The sequence below is a fragment of the Strix aluco genome, chromosome 5 (genome assembly GCF_031877795.1).
Source record: "Strix aluco isolate bStrAlu1 chromosome 5, bStrAlu1.hap1, whole genome shotgun sequence".
NCBI classification, from domain to species: Eukaryota; Metazoa; Chordata; class Aves; order Strigiformes; family Strigidae; genus Strix; species Strix aluco.
The window spans coordinates 57,718,350-57,736,590 of NC_133935.1; positions in this window are offsets into that span (position 1 = coordinate 57,718,350).

Below are 18,241 nucleotides of genomic sequence, written 5' to 3' on the forward strand. Positions count from 1 at the left end.
CAGTTTTGCTTAGAAAGGGTACTGGAAAGTGAAGATGAGCTTGAATTTAATCCAGTACCATACTGGCAGCATTATAGGGAATGTTATTCAGTAGATAGGCATAAATTATATCTACTGGAAGGATGTGTAAGCAGTAAATTCACACTTGTAAATCACATCAGGATCTAACATTGTAGGACCAAAGTAAAATGTCGAGTTTCATTAAGTTCAGAGATGCAGAAGAAGGAAGTTAAAAAAGGTGTGCTCTGACCCAAACAGTATTTTGATTTTAACATATTCTGATTTTCTTTTTTCAGTGGGAGGTGAGCTCCCTAATTTCATTGGAAACTGAGATCTTGGGAAACAAACTGAGCATGTGGCTTGACTTGGTGTGAATGAAATACAATTCATCTAGCCATTTTTAGAGAATAAAATGCTCATTTCCAAACTCTTGGTCCATGGAGATAATCTTTAATAGAATGGAATTCCCTTACCTCTAAACCTCTCCTCACGTTAATAACGGCCAGTCATCAGCTTTCTCTTGGAGACTGAAATCAATAGAAAAAGCTCAGGCTTTAATGTATGACCTATAGGGGTAAAGGTTGCAGGCCTCTCCACTTTTTTTTTTTTTTTTTGTGAATTTAATTTGTAATTGGAAGATAAATTCACTGATATGTTTTCTTTCATGCTTCTGCAGTGGCACAAAGCAACTTTGAAAAGATCTGCATTGACAGACATAAACTTAGTTTAAGTGGCAAGTTGTGGCAGGCTTGCAGCTGCTTTTGTACTGCTGAAGGACAGTGATAAATCTGACCCTGTGTTTCTAGTCATTGTGTCAGCCCCAGGAATTGTATAATAAAGCTGAAGAGTATATATTCAATTATACCACAACCTATGAGATTGTGATAAATGTTAGAAATAAGAGAATCTGAAAAAAAAAAAAAAATTAATCAAAGCAATGTAAAGCATAAAGAATTATTCTGTCCAGTTATTTTGGAACATACACAGGCTTTCCTCCTTTCTTTTCCAGCTCTATTAGCACAGCAACCTGATGAGTTTCTGTTTCTTCAGAAGAATGGAAGCTAGGTGGTACAAAAATATGCCCCCATGAAACTGGCAGTGGAACCAGTTCTTATCTCAATGCCTTTGACAGGAAAACTTATCAAGAAGTTGAGACAATTTTCCTATGAATCAATGCTACTTCATCAATAAATGGAGAAGGTGCTGCTCAATAGCAATTTGTAAAGTACCATTTTCATTATGATTCCTTAAACTAAGATAACATTTATAAGCATTGCATTAATAATGATTCCTAGAAGTAGGCTTCTGAATAAATTATCTCTATTATAACATATTGCCGAGAAAATTACTCTGAAATACTCAATAAATTATTTAGTGGCAACCTTTAACAATGTGGTTGAAGTGATGATTTTTAAACAGCTCTCAATCAGGAAAATTTCCTTTGCAAGAGGAAATGCCATGTTTTTCAAAGATCCAGCCTTTGCGTATAGATTTATGATGTATATTGTGGGTGTGCACAACACTTGTACACATTCAAAGCTGGAAAAATAAATGGTCTACCCAGGATAGCATGGCACCGTGCCTGCACCAGCTGAGACCAGATGCACTGCCACACTACTGCTGTATGAACAAGATTTTTCAAGCTCAAATAATGCCAGGTTGAACTAATATGTCTGCTATATAGAGCAAAAATATACTTTTTGTTAGACAGAAACCGTATCAGATATGCTACTACATATCTCTACTACTTTTTTTAAATTTAAAAACATACCCATTAATTAGTTTATGATTCAAAATCAGTTAAAATCTTGTGGCTTTTTAAGAATTTTGACATCTGTGTCAGTCTTTATTTTGTCCCAAATGATCATAGAAATGGAATAAAACAGATGTTTAGACTTTCTGTCATTAACATTCATTGAAATTTTGTGCATAAACCATATCTGAGGAAATTAGGTTGTAATTTAGCTTCTCGCTAATTGTTATGATTACATAAACTATAGACAGGTCAGGCTAACAGCACATGTAACTCATCAGTGTGACTACTGTGACAACAGAGGTAGTAGCTAGTCACCCTTACCCTCTTTTAAAACTAATTTGCATGCAGTAATTCAATTTGTTTCAATGAATGACTGCTATTAACGTGCCAAGAATTCTGATTTGTAAGTTTTTCATTCAACTGTTGATGCTTTTTAAAGGTTCTGTGGCCAATTGCTTTTTGGGCACTTGGGCATGAATAACACTTTACAGCACTGCTGCCTTGTCAATACTGCTTAAATTACTCTACATCAGGGAAGAAACAGAAAAAGGAGCACAGGGGAAATCCTTCAATGCAAGAGACAATAAACCTGTCTGCAGAGACATTAGAACTGTCTTTGCCCTCTCTTTAGACTATAGACTACTCTAAAAGCAGGGAGAAATAATATGAGGACAATAAAAATGAAAAATCAGATTAATACCACTTGGGACTACAAACAGTAAAATAAATTGGTGCCCTCTTTTGCCAGTACCACAGGAATTAGTTAAGTGAGCACTTCCAGGTTATAACATGCTTGATTTCCTGTAAAGGTCATTAGGTTTGGCATAATCATAACAGCTCCCCATTAAATTAATGATGAACATTTCCATTCTAAACCAAATTTTCATTAAGTTTTGTTTCTTGAATGATATAAAGTAACACTATGTTAAATTCATCATGTTAAGTGATTTCATATTATTTTGTGGTTTTTTACTAGAACTTTATTTTATATATAGACATTATGCATTATGTATAGCCATTTATATTATGTATATGTGAATCCATATAGAATATTTATATACTAGGTGAATTCAAGCTGCAACCAAAGATCTAGTTTAAGAATTTTCTTCTATTCAGTATATATATTTTCTTTGAGGAAATTTTTATATTTATTTACATTTTAAAAACTTAGAGTTAATGAAATAGCTATGTGGGAGACTCAGATGAAAAGACTGATGATTATATAGTTGTTACTGCTTGATAGTCCAGGTGGTACTATTAATTATTACTAATCATCTATATAGTACTATGAACATAAGTGCCATTGTATGAAAGATAAATTGTCTGTGCTGTGGAGATCATAATAACAAGCTATACAAAAGAAACAAAGAGAAAGCATGGGACACATGGGAAGCTATAGAGAGAGAATAGTGATAAGATGAGTAATATAGAGAAGATTGCCTAAAAAAACGAGTTCTCCGAAAGGGTTTAAAGGAAGAGATAAAGGTATATGGTCTGTTCACAGGGCTGCCAGTCTGTTCACAGGGCTGCCAGAGACCTCTTGGGTCAGCTCCCTGCAGACATATCAAACATGATATCACTTTCATAAACTCTCCAAGTTCTGTCTTTAAAGCATTTGGGGGTGAATTGCCCTCAGTACTTGTGCCTGGAAGACTGACCCAGAACTGTGCTCTGAGAGTTAGAACCCATCTTCTCTTCCAGTTTCCACTTACTCATAGCCAGTTGATAGCCACCTGTTCCCATGTCAGCCTGATCTTTTATCTTAAGAAGTAGTTCTCCCTCACATGCTTGCCCCCATGACATACTCATATAGAGTGACAATATCTTCCCTCATGTTTCATTTTGCTGGATTAATCTCTTTCCCTGAGAGATATGCTCTTCATTACCCTGAAAAACCCTACATCCCTTCTCTCCAGCTGTTGTGAATTCAGTTCATCTTTCCTTAATATGTTGACCAAAATGGAACATGATATTAGAATTGAGATCTCACCAGGGCCTTTAAAATGACAGAGACATTTCACCCTGTCAGTTCAGCTCCTGGGAGCACCTCTCCAGATATACTATAGAATCGCCACTGAATTTTCATGGTCATTTCTCTGTGATAGGAGATAGCAATGCTGTAATCCTGTCACTAGCTAGTACAACTAGGTAGTCATTTCCCAGACAAAGTATGTCCTAGCAGATATTCTTCTTGTTACTCCATACATTAGGATGCTTCAGCAAGTGGACAAAATTAGCCTACAAGAATGCTTGTCAGATGCCAGCAATGCTATAGTTCCCAAAAAGGCCCTAAGATCTGATTGACTCCTCTACATACTGCACACAACTGAAAGAATATGGATGATTCTGTTATCTCATCCAAAAGCATCATCACCAAAGGGCGGTAGGAACTCAGAACTAAATAGAAGAATCATCATATGCAAATTTCTGTTAGCATGATACCATATTGATCTGGTTTTCCTGACTTGTTAGTGTCGAGATTTTATTGTTTGCTAGAGTTCAAACATTGCTTACACCAACATGAATCCTTCCTTTCCATTGCAGGATCCTATTTCCTCTCTTCTTTCCTAAGGAAATGTTTATTTCCTCTATTGGGCTTGCATCCCTTCTTTACAAAGTTGTTGCTCTTATTAAAGAAACAGGCTCTCACATCCCTTATCCACTTCACTTCAATAACCAGTTTCCCTCAGTGTATCTAATCATCTTTTAATATTAATATTGAATCTTAGTTACTCACTTGCTCCTCTGAGTCTTTCATTTGATTTGTACTCAAATCCAAATCTCATTGTAGGTGCTTTTAGCAGTCACAGCTTTATCACAGTAAAACTTTTATTAGATTTTCACACTGGTTCTTTCCACTGTTAGGTTCTCAGATTTTAAGCCTATTACCTAATTCAGTTCTGCTGCCTCATTCAAGGGTAGCAATTAACTGCTTCCTGCACTCCCTCACACACTTAACTGCTTCTGTGCTACCCTCAGCACAGGATCCCTAACAGTCTCTATAAGTTGTGGACTACAAACACACTATCCTTACGAAACACAACAAAGTCCTTGGGTCTCACCCTTACAATGGAAGACACAGCAAGAGACTGGGCACAGTCAAAGTCAAAGGAATCTACAAAATTCACCACAGTTCCATGTCGATACATCAAATTGTCAATGACATTGTCATCTATAAGAAATAAAGAAATGAAAGAAGATTGAGAAGTGAAATTCTGTGTGTCTACAGAAGACATATCTAAAAGAACACATAGAGAAATGAAATTGGAAACAATTTGATGATCCCACACAGACTGTGGTTCTTTCACATAAAATTCAAATTGTCATAAGTAAAATGATATGGAGTATGTCTGTTTATGACTGTCAGTGATGTCTCATTTATCACCTTGTTTAGGTTACCATTACATACATATTTAAGAGTTGCTTACATGTGTAAATATGGAATGCCTCCATAAATAAATTGTTAACCCTCTAATGAGGTCTTGATTTAGGCAGAACATTGCAGGAATTCTTCCAATCAGCCTCAGAGTTGTAAGACACATTTACACTTATTTATACAGCTGCATCTCTGGTGTATCGGAGCATTTCTCAAACATTAATGAACTAACCTTTTGCTACTTCACTGTAAAGACTCTCAGGTCTCACCCCTGTGCCTTAAGCACAAAGCCTTCCATAAATCAGGTTGGATTATGAAGAGCTCTCTCAGGCCTTTGATTACAATTCAAACTAAAAGGGTCATTTAAAAAGCATAAAAAATATCAGTTAATTTCAATGTTTGATTCTTGGCTTTCTTGTTTCAGTTAAGGTCAAAACCAGTAGCACCAAATTCCTGAAAGAAACATCGTGACTTTATTCACCATTTGGTTAAATAAGTTCCTGACATGCTACTTATACAGCATTCAGTGTTTCCTATTAGAAAAAAGTTAGTGGTATATGCACATACTGTTACTGACTTTAAGGGCTAGCCCTTGTTATTAGATTTATCTGTGACTTCCACTGTGCCATCCAAGGGTTATAGCTCTATCTTTCAGAGATTTCTAACAGCTGTCTTTGAGACCTGTGCAGTAAGATGCACTAAATTTCTGCTTTACAAACAGAACAATGCTAACTATTGGCTCAGAAAAACCGGCATTGATTTTAAAGTTTGAAACTTACTTAGTTTTTCCTTACAAATCATAAACTTATGTGTGTATATATATATCTTTATACACCTACTCTTTTATCTAGATCATACTGCCACCACTCTAGACATTAGAGAAATTCAAGTAGGCTTCCCTCTAAGGACCATTCAAGGGACACTACTAGGGAACTTGGTCCCTGAGAAATGCCTTAGTTTATCAGTTCTTGGTTATCTTTAAGGGAAGAGATTTATCCTTCCAGAGACTTTGGGAAGGCAAGCTGACAGTTTAGGCCACTATATATGGAAATTTGATCTGCTTTTCATTTGTTTATTTTACCTTATCATTGGTACTTCTTTAATAAGTAGCTTGTGTTTGATCCTTACTAAGACAAGCAGTGGCTAAAATACAACACTCTATGAAGATTATGCTTTCATTCATTTATGAAAATCAGGCTTTGTTTGGTTCTGCGTTCATGGTGCTAAGATAAATGTAGAGATTATGTTGTCTCTGCTTCTTTCACAGGGTAAGAAGTCAGGTATTAGGATGGATCCCTGGCAATAATCTTTTTTGTAGCTAATATTAGCTGTTATGCAGAGTAGTCCCAGGAAGTAGCAATACAACTGTTAAAGCAAATCAACAGGCTTTTAGTTTTATGACCCAGAAATTTACAAACTTCTAAACTTTTTGTGTGTTTTAGCATTTGTGAAAATGTTAGTGAAATTTTCCTGGGCGGTTTGTCATGGAAGAGAAATGTCATAAATAGTACAGGTAAAACATCACCAATAATGACCTAAGAACTTGGTATAGCTTGGCCCTTGTGTTTGAGTGCCTTTCTGGTCTAGCAGCTAGTGATCTGTGTTTTCCACAGAAAGCAGGGGAGATGTTGCCACTGTGAATAACATGGCTGTGAATGAATGCTAGTGAAATCTTTATCACATCAGCTTGTATTTTCTTTCTCTTTGTTTTGAAATACATAATTACATTTGGGTGGATGCATATAGTCATGACATTTTAAAACCTTATAAGAAATGTTTACAATCTCAATAAAGGCAAAAAGTGTCATATTAATTAAATTTCTTGTTGCTATGTGACAAAAACATTACTGACTATTTTTATCATGGTGCTAATATATAGTGTTGTGGCATTACAATGGCTTGCATATAGCTATCAGGTATTAATTGCCATCTGTGAAAAAGTGATTTTATTCTGTAGAAAAAACAGTCAGTGTATCATGTCACACTGTTTTCATTTCTGAAATACATTGTTGCCACCAACTTCCAGGCTGAAGTAGAAGTTCAGTAGGAATTTTCTGTACCTCTAAGGAAGAGATGACCTTGCATTGTTCGACATCAAGTTATTAGGATTCAGCTATCCAGATGAACTGGAGATTTCAGTCTGGAGACATATTCAGGATTAATCATACAAAATATATTGGTATTACAAGAAACTAACACCAGTATGACTTTGTAACTCAAAAATGAGTGCACAGTCCATGAACTTCATAGCCAGGCAAGGTGCTATACGATCATAATAAAAAAGTAATTACTTCTTCTAGAAATGGTGTGCTGCTATACATTTTTATAGTAGGATTTTAAGGGAAAAAAATACTGTATCTATTATGCAGTACCATTCAGTATAAAAATGACTCTCAAAATTTATAGTTGTATTTTATCATCAATAGTTAAATATGAAACAAATTAATATATTTTTCCTCTGTAGAAATAGAACACAGTGTTTTCCTTCACTTACTCTTTCCTCACCATAATTTTTCACATAAAAGCTGCCATTTTTAAATCAAGCTCTGTAATAGAATGTCTTTACATTTGACATAAATCTGCTTTTCAACTATTTCACACTTTTTTTTTTTTTTTTTTTAAAAAAGGACAAAGCAGGTTAAAGCTCAACTGACATGAATTAATTCTATCATTGTAACTTAAAAAATCTTCACATGTTATTTTGATAACACAGGTAGCATTTTGCATTATAGTACTGTGTTCTTCATGGACATAATACTTAAGCAAGGTTTTAGAGATATCTGAACTTCACCTTGAGGTCTGTGCCCAAATCACTATATTAGACAGGGATGCTATCCAGTGTTTTCAGTAACTCCAGTCAAAGCAGCTGTGTGTGAAATGTCAAATTGCTTTGCGCATGCACAGATTAACAGAACATGTATGATTCATCTGCGTACAGGCAGTAACCCTTTGTGGTGGGTTGACCCTGGCTGGATGCCAGGTGCCCACCAAAGCCACTCTATCACTCCCCTCCTCTGCTGGACAAGGGAGAGAAAATATAACAAAAGGCTTGTGGGTGGAGGTAAGGACAGGGGGAGATCATTCATCAATTACCATCATGGGCAAACCAGACTTGACTCGGGAAAAAAGATTAATTTAATTTATTACCAATCAAATCAGAGTAGGATAATGAGAAATAAAACCCAAAGCTTAAAAGCACCTTCCTCCCACCTCTCCCTTCTTCCCAGGCTTAACTTTGATCCCAGGTTCTCTACCTCCTCCCCCTGAGTAGCGCAGGGGAACAGGGAATGGGGGTTGCAGTCAGTTCATCACACGCTGTTTCTTCTGCTCCTTCCTCCTCAGGGGGAGGACTCGTCACACTCTTTCCCTGCTCCAGCATGGGATACCTCACATGGGAGACAGTTCTCCATGAACTTCCCCAACAGGAATCCTTCCCACAGGATGCAGTTCTTCATTAACTGCTCCAGCATGGATCCCTTCCATGGGGTGCAGTCCTTCAGGCACAGACTGCCCCAGTGTGGGTCCCCCACGGGATCACAAGTCCTGCCAGCAAACCTGCTCCAGCGTGGGCTCCTCTCTCCACGGGACCACAGGTCCTGCCAGGAGCTTGCTCCATCAAGGGCTTCCCAGGGGGTCACAGCCTCCTTCAGGCATCCCTCTGCTCTGGTGTGGGGTCCTCCATGGGCTGCAGGTGGAGATCTGCTCCACCATGGGCCTCCATGGGCTGCGGGGCACAGCTGCCTCACCATGGGCTGCATCACGGGCTGCAGGGGAATCTCTGCTGTGGTGCCTTGAGCACCTCCTCCACCTCCTTCTTCACTGACCTTGTCTGGAGAGTTGTTTCTCTCACATAGTCTCAGTCCTCTCTCCTAGCTGCAGCTGCTGTTGTGCAGCAATTTTCACCCTTTCTTAAATATGTTATGGCAGAGGCGCTACCACCATCACTGATGGGCTCGGCCTTAGCCAGCAATGGTCTTGGCACCAGCTGGCCTTGGCTCCATCCGGCATAGGGGAAGCTTCTAGCAGCTTCTCAAAGAAGCCACCCCTGTAGCCCTCCTGCTACCCAAACCTTGCCACATAAACACAATACACCCTTCTTTGTGTATTTCTCATGTTGGACAAAGGCCCTGGGTTTAGCTATATAGGACAGGAAATACCATACCATTCAGGATATTTATCAATCATAGCACCAGATGGGAATCTTGGGGATCTAGAACATCAGATTTTACCTATTATTAGAGAGTATCAGACTCAGTACCATAAAATGTCACACTGAAATTCAGGACCTTTCATTCAACTTAACCCATTTCTCATTCTCAGATTTCTCCCTCCCTCAATACATTTTTTCAGATTTTGATGAAGGAACTTTATTGGGGGGAAAAAAGTGGCAAAAATGAATCTGAGACCAATTAGCAGGTTCTGTAATTTGCTGACCTAAAAGCAATTTTTATTTTTGATCATACACTTGCACTTCGGTGAGGTTCCTTGACATTTTGCCCTAAATAAGGAAATTCTACTTTTAAGGGTTAAATTTCTGACTTTTTTTGCAGTGTCCTGTGAAAATCATTGAATTTGAGTCACCTTCTGTCAAATCTTTAATATATATATTTGAAATTTGGGACATTAAGTTTTGCACATTTTTACACAAGCAGATATTAAATATTGAGTCCTATGAATGTAGGAACCTAACATTAACATCTTATACTTCTTACTATTTTCTATTAGATGTGATAGTTATTTTTCAGTAAAGAAATATGTTGATTCAAAATTCCCATCTTCCTCTAAATGATTTGTCTTCTAAAGGAGATGCCCATTTTGAATCACACCCTTCCATCATCCCTCACTTCCTTGTTACTGTAAAACAAAAATAATACAAGTCTGGGGAACAAACCATCCAAGAATCCTTTGCACCACAGTCCTTCCAAGGAACACTAGAGAGAGACCAAAGAAATTTTGACAAGACTATATTCCAGGCTGCTTGATCTCTCAATTCAAGCAAACAAATATATGGGCCATTTCTAAACAAAACAGTAGTCCAACTTTTTCCACCTCTATTTAGGACTGCACTGTGGACCTATTTGTATGGAGGGGTGCAGTCTGATTCAAGATAACCCAGTAAACTTCCCACAAAACCGCTCTATGGAAAGGTCCACATTTGTTGGACATGAGCCAGCCCAGGCTCACAGTAGTGCAGCTACATGACCACAGCCAATATCTCTCCTCAGAACAATGTTTTCCTTATTCACTTAAGAGCCTTCTCAGGAAGAACATATCTCTCTCAATCGTTCCAATAACTATGTATGTTCAAATTCATTTGTGGAGTAATATTTTTCCTTGTGAAATTCCATTTTACAATAATGTCATTACTGACATTAAGAAAACATTCCTTCCCTAGGAATTATTGCTCAGCTGATGTAAATGGAATTACTCCAGTGAGTCCAAAAAACTGCATCAGTTTACAACAGTAATACTCTGCCTGGTGTCGTCAGCCACTTTTGTCCACTTCGTTTCTACTTTATTTGCATGCCTTTGTCCATGCTTCTAATTGTAACTAATCAATGTGTCTTCATTATTTCTCCAGATAGTTCAAATCGTAAATTTCACTGGTCCCAAAACCTATCTTTTAACTACAACTTGGTTGTATTCCTCTTTATTTTTAACCTGTGCCTTTCAGTCTGATCATAATAATTCTTAAACTTACAATTATGATTTTTATACCATGATGTTTTGTGTAGCATTTTGGTTTGGTCTGATCTAGAGACAACAAACATAGTTTCCAGCCAATGAAAAAATATTTTTATTGGTATCCCTTGTGTTGAATTATTTAATAAAAATGAAGTTTTTATTATAATCTTTCAAGAATTATTCTCATTTTTTCTTGTGTCCCTGCAAGGGTTTGTACAAATCAGACCCCGTAGAGTTTGTAACATTATTTGGAGTGGACAATGGCTAACATCTGCATTTTTACCTCATTTTCACTGAGAAATATCTTTAATCTCTCAGAAACAAATTGTAGATCATTAACCATAAAACTGACTCTTCAGAAAAGCCATGCACTTTCAAAATCAAGCTGCTAAAATGTCTTATCAGACATATATCAGGCACATATATGATTCCTGTCCAAATCATCTGAGTAATAATTATGCTAAGTACATTGCTGGTCCTCCTCCACAAGGCTTCAAAGCCTTCTCCTATGAACCCCATGGTGACAGTCTGGACCTTTCTCCTGTTGGTACCAAAGAACAAGGCCCTGTTACCTAATTCCTTGTGGGACAGAACCAGAACATTTTACTTCCTCAATTGTTTAGACATAAATTTATTACAAAGATAACTGAACAAATTAAGGGATATCACACTATCTAAAAATCCAAGGAAATTTAATGTAGTCTGAGCTTTGCCCCAATATGCCCTGATCCTCCTAGAGCTCTATGATGGGTACAGCCTACTTCCCTAAACAATATAAAGTTTCCATCCCCACCATCTCTTGTAAACTAAAGCAGCTTGCAATACAATTAGAAAGATGAAGCCCATTACATAAGATAGCAAACCTGGACAAATTTATCAAATTGACACTATTTCTACTTTGTTTCAGTACAATAGTCCTGCATCTGTTCATTGCTTGTGTAGTGAAAAAAATGACTATGTTTTCTTGAATGCTTTTCTCTAGAGATCCATAATGCTCAGACCACACTTTTTGCTTGGAGGACTTTCCATCAAATCAATTCCATCTTCATCGTTAGTGATTTTCTTGTTGCATCATCAGATCCAATTAAACAAATCATGCCTTTTCAATTAACTACAATTACCTTAATTAGATGAGAATAACAACAAGAAAAAAAGGAAAACAACTTTCAAAGTTAATCAAGTTAGTGTCTCCTTATTTATAGACTGCTATCAGGCCACTGTATGTTTCAGTCCAGTTTCCAGCTTCAGCACAAGCCAACCTCAAAGAACCTTAGAACAGCAGCAATATACAGTCAGCTCAATTCAGAGAGAGAAATCATGGGTTTTATTAAACTTAGAGATCAAACAGTGTAACCTGACAGGTAGATGTAAAGCAAGTAACTTTCCCTACCCAGCCAGTGGCAAGTACTCAACCCCAGAGCTATGGTCTAGTCTCTAGAACCTGCTATTTATCCCTTTGGCAAAGATGAATAGCATACCCAGGAGGATGCCTCGTTCCATTTTAGGCTCAGGTTAAAGTAATTTAAATCCTTTACAACTATGAGAATAAAACTTATCTTAAATGAAAGCAGAGAAGGCAGTCATACTCAAACCCTCCCAAATCTTGTCTGTTTAGTCCAAGATTATAGCTTACATTACACAACTCTTCCATCAAATTCACTCTACGAAAGTGTCCCTTCCTTCCCACTATTTATTTTCTTTCTACAGCATGCATGACTGTCTCATTCATACCACAACATTCTTTTGTGTAAACTACTGCAATATTCTCAGCTGTCTTTTCTTTCTGCTTTCTAAACACGTAAAGAACTGTTTTGGCTTCTCTTGACCACAGCTTCCTGTGGAATGTATAATCTGTCTTCTACTGAATTGCCTAGATCAAGTTCCCTGGAGCAAAAATTACTTCCTAAACCTCTACCAGGAATACTCTAGATGACTCCTGTGTTTCGTCATGATAAAAATTTTTAGCAAAGAGAAAATTTTTCACAGTAAAAGACAGAATTTTTCTTGGATATCAATCCAAAATCTTAAACATGGTCCAAATTTAACCTATTATCCAAAACTGTAGTTTTCTTCTCATGGTAAGGTTCCTTTCTTCACATCAGATCAAAATTAAAACAAGGCAATTTGATGGGGAAAAAAAAAAAAAAGGCAAATGAAATTTTAATAAAACAGCTTTTCCCTGAAAAAAAAATAAAATAAAAATAAAAAAAAGTGTAAGCCAATGGTATTTACCAATGATAACTACAAAAAATACTGTGGTCATATATACAGTACACAAATTCATACAAGATAAAATAAATTCAGGCTTTCCAACCCCTCTCTTGTAGAAACTGAGATGTCAAAAAAAAATTCTGTATGTGAATTTTTACCACTAAGAAGACACTTCTCTGCAGTTTGAGATAGCAGTAAGATGGGTGTAAATTTATATGAAAATTGAAAAGTTCTTTGATGCTGATGAAAATGATTCAGAAGAAAGAAACTGTAACAAAGAGACAGACAAGTGCAGCTAATATAAAGGAAAACATTCACTGTTCTTTAAAAGATAGGAAGTATACATTAAATGAGAAATCTGGATTCTCTGAACAAGTCAAATATCTCTAACACAAGTTAACATGTTAAAAAGAGGAGATTAAGTAAGCACAAATTGGTGTTTTGTGTAAAATTTGAGACTTCTATGCATTGCTATAAATTGGTATTTTACGAGTTTAATCTTTGTTTTAAATATAGAATTGGACTCTCTTTTCCTTTTATAGGTTTTATATTACTGTAAACTCACTGAGATGATGGAAAAGAATGGGTACTCTGGAAAACCTGGTAGTTCTTCATTTAACAAATTTAGATAACTGGATGAGGAATTGGACATAATTTTTATATTAACACATATTTTTAGGAGTAATTTCCACAGAATGAAAATAATTTCATTTATACTCAGTCCTAAAGCTAGTTTGTTCCAGGTTTTGCATCCAACATTATGTATGTTGTTTGGGGTTTGCTACTTATATGTCAGTTTACAGGAAAAGAAAGCACAGTTTATATTTTCTTAAATGGCCAATGTTTTCTATGGTATATTTTTAATTCAACAAGAGTTAATAAATCCCACATCTTCATCACTGTCTTGGAGCACTAGTGTTTCTTGTGAATAAACTCTACATTCACTGACTGTGGGTTGATACATTTGAAGGGCAGTTCTGAAGTGCATGGACTACATTCCTTTTCAGTGGTTACTAAACTGGAAGCTCTGCTCCTGAAATACATTAAATACATTCAAACTCCCAATGGAAAAATAAGTATCCAAAATAAAAAATTATTGTCTTCAGACAGCTTTGGTTGAGAGACAAGGTGTGTTGGTTTTGGCTGGGATAGAGTTGATTTTCTTCACAGTAGCTATTAGGGGGCTGGTTTGGATTTCTGCTGAAAACAGCGTTGATAATACAGGGATGTTTTAGTTATTGCTGAGCAGGGCTTACACAGAGTCAAGGCCTTTTCTGCCTCTCACCCCACCACACCAGCGAGTAGGCTGGGGGTGCACAAGGAACTGGGAGGGGACACAGCCGGGACAGCTGACCCCAACTGACCAAAGGGATATTCCTTACCATATGGCATCACGCTCAGCGTGTAAAGCTGGGGGAGGAAGAAGGAAGGGGGAGACTTTCAGAGTGATAGCATTTCTCTTCCCAAGCAACCATTATGCGTGATGGAGCCCTGCTTTCCTGGAGATGGTTGAACACCTGCCTGTCCATGGGAAGTGGTGAATGAATTCCTTGTTTCGCTTTGCTTGTGCACGTGGCTTTTGTTTTACCTATTAGGCTGTCTTCATCTTAACCCACAGAGCTTTCTCACTTTTACCCTTATGACTTGTCCCCCATTCCACCAGGGTGGAGTGAGTGACTGGGTGGGGCTGAGGTGCCTTCCGGGGTTAAACCACAACACAAGGTGACAAAAAATATGGCATACATGCAATGGGATGATCATTTCATGAGACCAATCTAAACCTGGGCTGGAGCACAACCCCCAAATCAGATGTGAAGCAAATGTAAGAGGTGGGTCTCAACAGCAACAAATTCAATGTATACATCTAGTCAACTGCACTAGATCACTAGCTAATGGAGACATAGCCCAAGTTATGGAATATCGGCACTGATGAATTGGATATGGGATTGTCTCTTTCCCACAGTAAGCTAAATAAAGAATGGGAAGTGATGTGAAATGTAATCCAAACTAATACACTAAACCCATATTGCTGTGACAACAATGAGGCGTACTGACATTTGTACATGTCCATCTTCTTTTAGACTATCTATTTCTCATGTGTAGCCTTTGTCTCCTTTCTTTCCTGGAGAACATAAGCAATTTCTTTGCCAGCACTGAAACTATCTGAAGTCAAACTAATAGTGTTTCACCCAGGATCATGTCCTTACAACATGTTCCATTAGCCAGTATTGGGACGATTTTATAGCACAGCTGGCAGGATAATAAAGCTGCAGAATTCTCAAAAGATTAATTTGTTACAGCTGAAATTAAAACAATTAGCTTCATACTACTACCACCCCAACTAGTATGCTGCAAGCATGTTATTTCTCTCCATCAAACATAATTCTTGACAAAAAAGTGGATACAAGAGTGAAAATATATGGATGCCTTTATGAACAGTAATAAGTGGGGACAAAGCCTATGAAAAATACATTCTGTGTTCCTGAAATACTTCCTTCATTCATGTGTGTAGAGAAGCATTGCCTGCCTTTCATTTTAAACATTTATAGCTCACTACCAACTTATAGCAATTTATAGCCCAATACCAAGGAACAATTTTTTTAATAACTCAAATTAAATACAGTTATGTTCAGGAATTTCTTCCATATTAGTGCATGCTTTATTTGTAGGCATTGCTTGTAGAATGGGAAGAGGAGGATGAAAATCAGTTCCTAGCCTGATTTGAAGCAATTTGAAGCAATTTTAAAAAGCCCGTTCTTTGTAACTTTCTTCGAGCTAGCTTATTGGAATCACTTTTATGCGCTTATAATTCATTGAAGGAAGAAACTTTATTAACTTTCAGCCAATTTTTACTTTTCTATGCAGCTAGAACTCCTTACAAGAATGGCTAGGAACTGATTTAGCAACTCAGTACTCCCAAACATAAATATAGGTAAAAAGAAGATTTGGGGGGAAAAAAATGAAAAATTGATTTAGATACCTGTATTTTAGTGAAGGGAAGGAAAGGATTTCTAGATAATTTCTGACCTACAAGGGTGAGCACTAAAACCGATTTAGTTTGCAAAGGTTTTTTACTATTATTTTTTCCTCAGCTCAGGTTACTGTTAAACACGACAATAAAATTTATTCCCAAATCTCTGCCATCAACATTCAACGCTGAATTGTTCTTCATTTTTATTCTAGTTTTTGGCTTCATCTGAGCAAAGAGGAGTAAAATCTGCCAAATTTTATGTTGATATTGGATGGAAGGCAGATGTTAATGAGAAACTAAGTTGAGACTTCAAGATTTATTTCAAAGGAGAATAAATTTCATTTTCATTGTTTCCCCAGAGTAATGGTGCACTGCAAGAGTTCAATCTATAATGTTTCCCTTTCTATTTTATAAAATAGAGCTCTTGATGGTGATACTTTAATATAGAATTTTTAAATATACCTTAGTGATGACTTGTACCATGAAAAAATGAGTAAAGAAATTTGGACTAAGATACATATCAAGTATATGTGCATGTTTATCTGACAGCATAGCTTATGACAGAGCTGTAGAAGTGAACTTCCTTCTCCAAGTTTCTTTTCAGCCTCTGACAAAAGGCAGTGTACCACATTGGCTGGTTGGTTGGTTTTCTCCAAATATACTGCTTCCACAGATCTATTTTGTGATACTGCATGCCTTGCGCTGCATCAGTGGAACCTATTTTAAATCTACGGAAGGAGCTCAGAATCAAACTTTCTCTTCTGTTACCCAATAAGCAACAGTCTAAAATCCCCTGACCTATGAATGTTACTTCCATAACATCTAAGTTCTCAGACTAGCAGGCACCATAAAACAAATGCTCGCTCCCCAAGTGCCCAATCAGCCCAAGCTGATTCCAAAATTAGAGGTCAAAAACCCTTAATAATTTTTTTTTGTCTATCAAAGTAGAGGAACTCACGTGGTGAGGCAAGCATTCAAACAAAACAAACAAGGAAAAATAGTTAAAATCCACAGCCATGCAAAAGACTTATCTGCACTTTGTATAGTACAAGTTTTGCTATTATTATTATTATATTGGCTCTTATATAGCTATATTAGCTATTATATAGTTATTGTTATATTACACTTTGTATAGGTTTAAGTTTTCACATCCATTTAATTTGACAGGAACAAACAGCTCAAAAAGAGGGAGGCACTATGATTTCAGATTAGAACATACATACATAAATGCAAACATGCATCCCTCAGAGCTAATTAGCAGCATGACTTCTCATCAGCATCACAGAAATCACAGGAGTACCTCCCTAATTCATATGTGCTTTAAAAGGCAACAAAGCTTCCTAGGTGCATAGGAGAGTCTAAACAGAAAGAATTGGTAACTCGGAGATTTGGCAGAATTAACTCCTCAAATCTGTAAAGCAATGAGTTATTGATCACTCAAAATTAATACCGTCCTTTCCGCTCCTCCTTAGTTACATCTGAAACAAAGAAGTCCAGTAAGTAACTCAGTGAAAGAAAAAGGCCAATGAGATTGCTAATTCTAGCTTTTGGTTCAGTTAGACATTCTCTAAAAAATGTCCCTGCCTCTAGGTAAGTTTAATAATCCTAACATCTACATTTTTCTTTCTATTTTCTTTCCCTGTGTAGATGAAATGCATGGACTATTTTCCCTCAAGGACATGCATATCATAGTTTCCATGGCACTGTTTGTTTAAAGTATAAAATGCATTTGGCCACACTTCAAACAGTATGCCATGTAATTCATCTTTCAGCCATTCTGAAAAAATGAAGTACATGAGGTCTGGTAATGATGAGGATGTTTTTGTATATCACTCATTCAGGTGAAACCTAAAAAGGTGAAATCAAGTCTATTAGCGATTAAGAAATGCTGCAGTGAGTAGATGCAATCAGGCTGACAAAATGTCACACCTCAGACCCGTTTTGGGGTCATTTAGAGATCAAAGAATGGCCCAGTGCAAGACATGACAGATAATAAACTAAAGCACTTTGACTAGTTTTCACTGCTTTGCAATAGCTAAAGATTAGAAATCAACTTTTCATTGTATTCTCTTTTCCTTTGATTCCAATATTTTTTTTCTCAGTGCCTGCCATTTAATGCAGGCTGTGTGCCAAAACCGTCTTAGAAAGTCTGCTATGCCAGATGTCACCCTTTAGCCCTTTTGCCCTGTGTGCAGATTTTCTTTTAACAGCATTTGAAACTAAGTTAGTGAGCATACATTTT